Source organism: Thermobia domestica, chromosome 4, assembly GCF_964235325.1.
Source record: "Thermobia domestica chromosome 4, izTheDome1.hap1.1, whole genome shotgun sequence".
Classification (NCBI taxonomy): domain Eukaryota; kingdom Metazoa; phylum Arthropoda; class Insecta; order Zygentoma; family Lepismatidae; genus Thermobia; species Thermobia domestica.
The window spans coordinates 186,103,873-186,114,595 of NC_137457.1; positions in this window are offsets into that span (position 1 = coordinate 186,103,873).

Sequence of the window (10,723 nt, forward strand, 5' to 3'; positions counted from 1 at the left end):
AAGCATAATGATTTACCACGGGGGAAAACCAGTGAACAGTCTTTCTTCTCTGTAAGAAGGAGATGAATAATGACAGAAAAAATCACTGTGTTTTATATTTACAAATAATAATATGAATAAGTGTGCAGCGAGAATCCAAGTAAAACCCGTAGTGTGCCGCAAGTTGAAAGAGGTTGGGAAACGCTGACTTAGACTTATTCACAAACAAACTGGAAACAATTGTCAAATATTACCAACAAAGAAGAAAAAAAGTAGCAGTAATAGGGGATATAAATATTGATTTTTTGAAAACTGAAAAGATTGATTTTAAATTTAATGCTATGTTAGAAACGTATGGCCTCAAATCAATCGTACGAACGCCTACTAGAATAACCGAAAATAGCAAAACAGCAACAGATCAACTTCTGATAAATGACTTAATATTAAATAGTCATACTAGGGTAGTAAACACTGGATTTTCTAACCATCTCGGTCAAATCTTCACTATTAATATACCAATAAATAAAATTGCGTCTTTAAAAACGGGAACAAGAAAAAATACACACATTTAGGGGGAATTTTAATACAAATAATATTGTGGACTTTAAAATGTTAATAAAAAATGAAAATTGAGAAGAAGTATTTTTGCACGAAAATGAAGCCTGTAACGTTTTTCTTGATAACTTTAATTACTATTTCAATGTAGTATGACCCAAAAAGAGTGACTATACAAACAAAAGCTTCCAAATAATGGTGTACTCAGAGTATTAAAATTTACAGTCAGAAAATGAAAACACTAAACATGTTAAGGAAAGAAGGAAATACTACTGAAGCGTTCGAAAAATATTACAACAAATATAAAAATGTATATAAACGTGTATTAAATAGCAGCAAAACAAATGCACAAGAAAACTATAATACAGCATTCGCCTAAGAAGACAAACGCTTTGTGGTAGTAGTACTGGGGTCATCTTATCTAAATCTTGATTATCCAATTTGGGACCACCATGGATCATAGCGAATAAATCAGAGATGCTTTGGCCAGTGATTGCGTCACCTATTGAAATTTTGCTAATGCTTATTCAGGGCCCATGCACGCTGGTGCGAATGAGTCAGAGGTACTTTGGCCCGGCTATGACGTCATTGAATTAGGATTTTTGGATTAGAGGATAAAATGATTCTTTAAAATTATTAAAAATATATTCTTGATGATTTATTACGTTATGAAATAGTACAGGTTTACGAATGCTTTTTTTCCTTCTCTTTTATGGCATAAAATTTGGAGATTGTTATCTCTTTGATGAGATGGACTAACACTAGTGGAAATGAAATCTTTAGTTTTACGTCCCACGTTATGCCGGTTACGGTGACGATGAGAAATGAATGAAAGTGTGGGAGAAAATTGGAGTATCCCGAGGACAATGTTGCCCACCACAAAACTATTTTCGCGAGGGTTTGAACCAGGGACCCCCATACAGCAGAGGTGAACGTTTTACAACTGAGCTACCGCGCTCTTTACTGGTACAAAAGAATTAGAGATATTTGGTTTGAGCTATGTGTTCGTATGACCTCACTGAAGTGGGATTTTTAGCTTGGAGGTTATGTTGGCTTGTTTCGTTCCCTTTTATGGCTATAAAATTACCAAAAAAAGGTTTGATTTCTTTCTTGATGACCTATTACATTATGAATTAGTAGACCCAGTAATAGTATAAATTAGTATTAGTATTAATATGAAACTCGAAAACTTTGGAGTTTCTCCGTGGCTAATCGGTTAGCGTATGTGCCTTTAACGTGGGAGACCAGGGTACGATACCCGTAAAAAGCTTATGCGTTTCGGAATTCACCTTAATTAGTAGTTTCTATCCTCGCTGCTGAAGGGAACGTTAGGCTCAAAATCAACTTAACTCGAAAACTTGGAGAGGAATACTTGATTTTCGGTTAAGGTATAGTTTTCATTCACTGGACTTATGGGACTCGAACCACGATATTCAATTGTCAAAAACTGTGTCCAGGAAAGCATATATTTATTTGAGAAGCGTAAAAGGGGGGGGGGGAGTGTGATCCCGGACTTGATTAACAATAATAATTTATATTGTATTCGTTTGTGGATTAAATAAAACTGTCGGAAAGATTTAAAAAGATTCTTTCTTTATCCCTTTGGGGATCCTATGGTACAATTTTTGGTGTTTCATGGTACATTGCGTTATAACTCTTCTATTTGAGCTTTTTCGTTCGCTTTTTTTTTCAAGTCCAGAGGCATTGTAGAAGAACTTACGTATGGTTTCACACCTTCCTGCGTCCAGACATAGGAGGTGATGACGTCATCATTTTAAAATATATATTTTCTCTTTTTAAGCCTTTGTTCATTATTCTTTGGCGGGCTTATTTTTCAACGTAGAAGATTGAAATTTTGTATAAACATTCAGTCCACCACTAGTATTTACCAGATTTTTTCAGATTTCTGCGTTAAGACAGGGGGGATCCAGAGGGGAAAAGGGTTGAAAAAAGGATATTTTTAACAAAAAATCCCTTTCTTTGGGATTTTCCCGCCCTACATACATGATGGAGACACGTGAGTCATACCGTCTGAAAGGCCGTCCTATTCTAAAGAGAATGACGGGCGGATACGTCCTAGGGTAATTAGGGATGTCTCAGAAAATTTTTACAATATATACCTCTGTATAGGGGAAAATGGGATATTGTCAGTATATTTTTATTGGCGGGCTAACTTTTGCACCTAGAAGATTGAAATTGTGCATAGACATTCAGCCTACCAAGTGTGCTGGTGCTGTGTCATCAGTTATAGCTCAGAATACGTGATAAATAAATGCAACCAAATGGGGATGGAACTGATGCACAACACGGTACTTAACTGTAAAATTGTGGTTGAATTTAAATAAAATTCAAATGCTTCTAATTTAGAAAATGACTAGTTGGGGGAAAGGGTGAGAGAAAGAGAAGGGTTGTAATTAAAGAATAGGAATGAGCACTAGCCTGACATATCCAATGAAGCTGGTGTCGTCCTGGTCATCTGGAATGAATATCAGGAGAAGTCTGGATTAGCTGGTGACAGTCAACATCTGGATCTTAATCCTGTTGAACTGCAAGGGGCGTCGATGATGCGTCTTTGCGATTTTGTCCTCCTACACCTTCATTCTACTACTCTGGTGACAAACTTAAAGGTGTCTGCGGCGATGAACCGTCAGAATGGTACTCTTTGACTTGTGGAGTCGGTGGTCCTCCAATGGTGGGATCCGTTTCTCTTCGATGATCCTGCACCTCTCTTGATCGCGTGTCGAATACCCCCTGTTGTTCTGTTCCTCGTGGTTTTGATCAATTCAAGAATGATGACCTAATCGGGAAGTATCAGGCTGTGCTAGAAGGTATGCGGAAAGGAAAGAAGGAAGCTAGTCGAAGTTTATTTAACAAATATGCATTTACAACAGGTGTCTGAGAATGTACACTTCTAGTCAAAGTTTTCTTTCATAAGTTTTCAAAAGTTCATGCTTCTTTATATCAAATACACAGTCACTTCATTTCCAATAGACAGATACTTCACACCCCCTCCTCGAAATCAAAATAGACGAAAATTTTAATTTTCCGTAGTAGAAAAAGAAAGAATAAAAATATTGAAGAAAGTCCAAAAAAAAAATTCGTTAAAGGTAAGAGAGTTCTTTGTGTAACATATGTATGTTTTGAATTAATCCTTGACCACAAACTGCAAAATGCTGAGTGTGCGTTTCTGAATTAGTTCGTATAGTTCACTAGGTAACCTGAAGATATGACGACAGCGTCTCTGGAAAGATGGAAAGTAAGAAAAAGAAAAATAAACATTAGTGCTTGCATAATATCATTGTGAGTGACATGTGCTTTAAAACGTTAGTGTTGAGTTCCGTTAGTGCTCAGGGAAGGGAAGTGAAATGTAGGAATAATACTAAATTTAATTATCACTAACACAGATTATCAAAACTTTAGATACGTATAATAAAAAAGTCATAATCAAGTAAATAAATACTTCATAATCCAATGTAGACCTCTATATATATGTATGTGTATGTTCCTGTAATGCAAAAAAATAACTTCAATATCAAACGTGACTAATACGCGAAAAGAAAAAACGGTGTAATACTATCTAGCTAATCAAAGATAGTAAAGTTAGACTGCACAAGAAGGGTACTGATTTCAGTTTGAGAAAAATGAGCTTTAAGTTATTTAAGCTTAAAGCGTCCGTAGACTGGAAAAGAATTCCAAGATATGGTTATAGCCCCATATACTTGCTGTAATCAAACTATATGAAATCAGCACGATAGAATTATTCACCACATATAACCTACAACCCTAACTAACATATAAATTCTTCTTATCTTCATCTTCTTTCTTCTTTAATCTTGTTCTTTTCTGGCATCGAATGCTGGACATCTAAAGGGATGGAGAATGGTTCTTGCGATCTTGATTTCAATCTTCTTACATCTTCTTAATATATCCATCGAAATATCTATCCATATACGTGTCGTTGATTTTCTTCATTCGTCACATACTCACATTTCAAAAAAAATAGGAAACTTCTGTAGTGATACGCTGTCCAATCAAACGAAATGGTACAATTCTTGAAGATACCAACGTGTTCCAAATTTCGAAGTATTCCAAGTTTCAAAGTGTTCTAAGTTTTCGAAGTTTACCACCGGTGGATTTGGATGCACAATTCAAAACCAAGATAAACTAACTTCTAAGCGTGGCCAGTGCTAAAAGAAAGTTCATCATCTATCTACAAGGTGTTCCTATCCACAATCTAATCTTCAAGAAAAGTAATCCACATACAAGTTACGTACGGACAGACGGACTAACAGATTCTTCATCAATGGGAAAATATATGGGGAGTAATCGCTGATAAATGTCCCAATTCTCTCTATCATAAACACAAAATACGATACGGTTTACGTCATCAAGATGTTCCTCTAAAAATATTCTTGTTGTAGCCAAGGCAATTTTGGCAGCTTCTAACTTCGGAAATTTAAATGCTCCAGTCGAAAATTTAGGTAATACAATTGTAGAAAGATCATTTTCCAACATCACTTTAAAACAATTTTTATATGTCTCTCGTAAAATCTTCTTCTCTGAATTCCGTGGTCCACATGTCATAATTACATAATTAGCAGGTAGACGATAACCATTGGCAATTTTCGCTTCTCCTGGCTTCAATGATGATATGGTCAAACATTCTTCTAAAAATTCAGATCCAGCTGCTTCTTGAATGGCTTTATCTGCACCACCTAAAGGAGTTAAGGTTTCATTCGTTGGATTTACTAAGGCATCTGCTTTTATATCCACTATGTTACCTTTATAAATACTAATCTTATGATTGATGGCAGTATTACAGGCAAATTTCGGTTTTTCTTCTGTAGAATTCTTCCCTATAGTTGCCCACGTCGGTAGATTTTCGGCAATCACAACATCCTTAATATGAAGAGAAGGGATGAAAACTTCTTCTTCCAAACACTGTTTCTTGGGATTGAAAATCTCTTCAGTTGGTGGTCCTTGATGGTCTTCGCGTCTCGTCTTCTTTTTCATCGTATGGTCTTCCGTGCAGACGTTGATAATCATCTCTTAGTCAGAGTCTTCAAGGTGGTCTTCCTCTTCCGGGTTTTACTTCTCATAAAACTTCTTCAATCTCTGGACTGCTATGCTGTCTATCTTGTAAGATCCTCGGGCGGTCTTATACTTAACAAAATATGAATTTGGATTTTCTACACGTTCAATTATGCCTGGACCAATAAACTTTCCGCTAAATGCTTTGGCGTGACCTTTTTTTCTTGTGGTGTCTAATATCCAAACTTTTTCTCCTTTAAAAGCTGGTTTCGTATGTCTCTTGTCAAAAAATTTTGTCGCCGTTTTATGACGTTTGTAAAGATTTTCTTGCGCTTTATCTCTAATCTCTTGTAATTGCTGTAAACGAATGGCATTATCTTAGCATTGACACGGAGTATTTAAAATTGCCTGATGAAGTAACCTAGGTTTGAAACCAAAAAGACATTCAAATGGTGAAATTTGAGACGATAAATTCTTGGTGACGTTAAGCGAAAAAACTATGAGTTGTAATAAGTCAATCCATTCTCCTAAATCCTTGTCACATTAAGCTGATTTCAATCGTTGTTCTATGTTCCTAATACTAACTTCACAAACACCATTTCTATAATGCCCATGTACATTTACAAAACGCATGTTAGCACCAATCATAGCACATAATTCTTTAAAAAGTCCACTAGTGAATGCACTGCCTTTGTCTAAGACAATTTCATAGAAAATTCCAAACTTTAAAATTACTTTGTGATAAAGAAATGAAGCCAAAGTACTTGCTGTAACATCAGGAAGGGAATCTGCAATTATGTATCTAGTACAACTGTCTGCTACAACTATCATATATTTGTGATTTAACATATTATTGGGGGAATAATTCCCAGCTACATCTATGTGGATTCGATAGAAGGGGGGAACGGAGGGATAAGTAAGCAATGTACCATACGGAGAACCAATTTTCAATTTCGATACTTGACATATCGTACATTCTTTACACTTCTGATATATATATTTCTTCATGTTGGGAAAATACACTGTTTTTATTAACATATCATAGGTTTTAGAATAGCCAGAATGAGATGATCCCAATGCTGACGTGTGACAAGCATTAAAAACTTTATAACGCAAAGAAGTAGGAACTGCAACTAAAAATTTTATACCTTGAGAAGTTTTTTGTTTTCTATACAAAATTCCGTCTTTAATAGTAAAATATAATGCTTGGCGTTCTATTTTCTTTCTGTTCCAACCAAGAAAAAAATATCTTTAAAAAACGGATCTTTACGCTGTTCTGTTGCCAGATTTGGCTCATTCAAAATTGAAAATGAATTTGTGGTCTGAGTAAACAAAATTTTCGGATCTTCTTGATTCTTTTTCTCGTCTTCCAAATCTCTAGGGGGGTTAGAAAAACGTGAAATGGCGTCTGCCTCTACGTTACTGGAGCCACTGATATGTGAAATAGTGAAATTATACGATTCGATTTCACTCAACCATCTAGAAATGTTACTTACATTCTTTGTTTGCTTCAAATAAATTAAACTATGACAATCTGTCTTCAAATAAAAATGACGTCCCAAAAGAAAATATCTGAATGAACGTAATGAGTACAATAATGCTAGTAATTCAAGCTGATAAGGGTGTAATTTTCTCTTGCTGGGAGACGTTGCACGACTACAATAACTAATGGAAACTAGATTTGTGTCGTCAGGTGAATTTTGAGGTTGTTTGATTAGTCCAGAAAGAGCGAGTTTGCTGGCATCAAAATAGAGATACAGAGGATAATCAGGCTTGTATCACATTAGACAAGGTGCTAAAATTATGGATTGTTTGATATTATTGAATGCTGTCTCCTGTGGTTCCTTCCAACGAAAAGGAGTGTCTTTTTTCAACAAAGAAAGTAACGCTTCTGCTAATTGACTAAAATTAGGTAAATACGAACGAACAAAAGAAGCCAATCCTAAAAAACTTTTAACTTGTTTCTTTGTTTTGGGACTTTGATAGTTGGAAATTGAGTTAATTATCCGTTTCGAAAAGACAAACCATCTTTACTAACAGTGAGACCTAAAACATCTAATGAAAAATATCCCAATTTTGTTTTTTCTGGGGAAAGCTTTAAACCAATTTCTTTTATTCTTTGAAGCAACATACGAGTTAACTGCAGAATTTCATCAAAGCTATCACTAGACCAAAAATAATCGTCAACATAGGCAAATATTTTATCTTGTGGAAGACCTTCCAAGGTGAGTTTCACTAATCTGTTCATACCACTAGTAGATGTCTTTACACCCTGAGGGAGAAAATTAAAATGGTACGATCCCACGCCTGGAATCGAAAAAGCTGTAATAGGTTTTGATTCTTCAGTGAGGGGAATATTAAAGAACGCTCCAAAAACGTCGCTAGAACATAGATATTTGCGTCCTGCCAAATTTGTCAAAATATCCTGGATAGGAGGAACCGGATAGCTATCAGGAAGCATTTTCCGGTTAATATAACGGGCGTCTTGTACAAATCTATACTGTCCATTCTTCTTTTTAACAAGCATTACTGGAGAATTGTACGGACTAATACTAGGTTCAATGATCTTACTTTTCAATAAAATACCTACTTGTTTTTTGATCTCATCCCGTAGATGAAATGGTATCGAAAATTGGGGTCGATTTACTGGGATATTGTCTACTAATTCAATTTTATGTTTATATCCCTTAGCACAACCATAATCAAATTCATTCCAAGAGAAACTAGAATAAAATTCCTCTACTAAATCATATAATTGCTGCTGTTGATGTGGCAAAAATTCAGGGTTAACATTTACTCTATATTTATTATAACCTTCAGGAAAAGATTTCGTATCTGCTGCATTAACTTGATGAACCTTATTATTAGTGCTATTTTGTTTCTTATACACTGATAACATGTTCGGCAGAACCCAAAATAACATCTTTTTTTCAAGTAGAGTTTACTTTTGGTAGGATTAATCACAGATATTACCGGATGAATTTCGTCTACAACTGATTTACGCACAAAAATTTCTGCCTGCGTATCTATTAACTCATTAGGAACTAATAAATTGCGAGTTCCTGCAAGATCATTTACTTTTTTTAATGTAACTTGAACACTTGAATTAGGAGGCAAAACAACAGAGCGAGCCACTAAAAATTGAGGTTTATATAATTTTGCTATATGGTTAGAAATTTCATCAAAAGATACGTATGGCGGCAATTCAATTCTTGGAGGAATACCAAATTTAACAAAACTAAAAGAATTCTTATTGTGATCAATCATTGCAAGATGACTTTTCAAAAAATCTTGGCCAATTATGCTATTATACGGAAAATCTTTATACACTCGAAAATGATGCGTAAAATACTGTCCTCCTAATTTAAATTTCACTAAAGCGATTTGATCACTTCCTTGAGAATTTCCAGTGATACCACGAATGAAAGTCGTTCCTTTAAGTATTTTATGCTTCTTACTTAAACTATTACCAGAAATTAAGCTAACAGTGCTGCCTGAATCCAATAGAAATAAATGCGGCTTATTATCAATATATGCTTTAACATGAGGCAAATCAGCTTCATATTGAATAGGAACATAATATCGCTTACTATTTCTAACATTATTACACATATTATTGTCTACTTTATTCCTATTATTCGATTTAACATTCTCATTTACATTGCCTGCATTGACAGAAGCAGAAGGCAACGAATGAACAAAGGATGGAGAGGATGCATGAATGGGATTTCTTCGCTCCAAACGCGAATGCTCATAAGATTGTATACACACAGATTTTCCTTTGTGTGCGTGACAAACTTTTGCGAGCGCAGTTCGTTGCACGAGATCTTGTAACTGGACTTTGATACCGTCTAACTGAGCTATCAATCTATTTCTTTCAGGCTGACTTACAATTTCATTTTCGTTCTCAATATTAACATCGAAAGTATTTTCTTTTTGCTGTATAGCATTCTTACTAACAGGATGTATATTGTATTCGTTTGTTATTTCCAAGGACTTCAATTGCTGACTACGCATGCTGACAAGAAAATTAACTCTTTCCTCTAGGCCTAAGGACTTTGCTAACTCAATAACAGTCTTATATGATTTTCTTACGACTACAGAATAAAACGAAGGCAATAATCCATCGATTATCAAGTTAATTTGTTCGGTCACTGGCATCTTCGGATCGAACTTAAGTATTAATTACCACTTATGAAAGATGTAATCTAAAACAGATTCAGAATCTAACTGTTCCCTATTTCTCATTTCTTGCTCTAAAACTTGCAAAACTATATTATCTTCATAAGCCTCTATTAATTTCTTCTTAATCTGTACATACATGAGATTATCATATTCTGCGGTTGATTGTAAAGCTAGCAAATAAGCACGAGCCCCGTTTTCTAAACAATACGGCAACAAATGACGTTTCTGTACATCACGTAGGTTATGAAGGACAGAAAAATCCTCAAAATGATTAAAAAAACGACTGAACTGACTCGTTCAATTTGCCGGAAAATTTGGGGGGTTCTACTAAACGATCTATAGCAGAAGACATAACACTAGTATTCTCCATTATATCTATTTTCAAAATCACACTTATAATAAATATCTTACACTACTATGTATATATCCAACACCAAAATGTAATTAACACTTCCTATGTACTAACACAAAGAAAAACAAAATATAATAACTTGGCAAAATTTTCTCTTCTCACCCACTTATCATTCAATTAAAATACAACAAAAACAAAAAATTACTCTAACAGAGCAAATGAATAAAATAGCAAGGGTGGGCGGGTGGGCTAAAAATAACTTTACTCAATTTCTCTCGACAAACTAAAATTACACAGTACAAATTACTCAAAATTTGGGATCTTAAAGCATCTACCGAAAATTTAGAATCGTAATTTATCGAAATTTTAGGATCGTAACAAAGGCGTAAGCCTCACAGCATCTCCATCATGTGCCGGTGCTGTGTCATCAGTTATAGCTCAGAATACGTGAGAAATAAATGCAACCAAATGGGGATGGAACTGATGCACAACACGGTACTTAACTGTAAAATTGTGGTTGAATTTAAATAAATTTCAAATGCTTCTAATTTAGAAAATGACTAGTTTAGGGAAAGGGTGAGAGAAAGAGAAATGTTGTAATTACAGAATAGGAATGAGCAC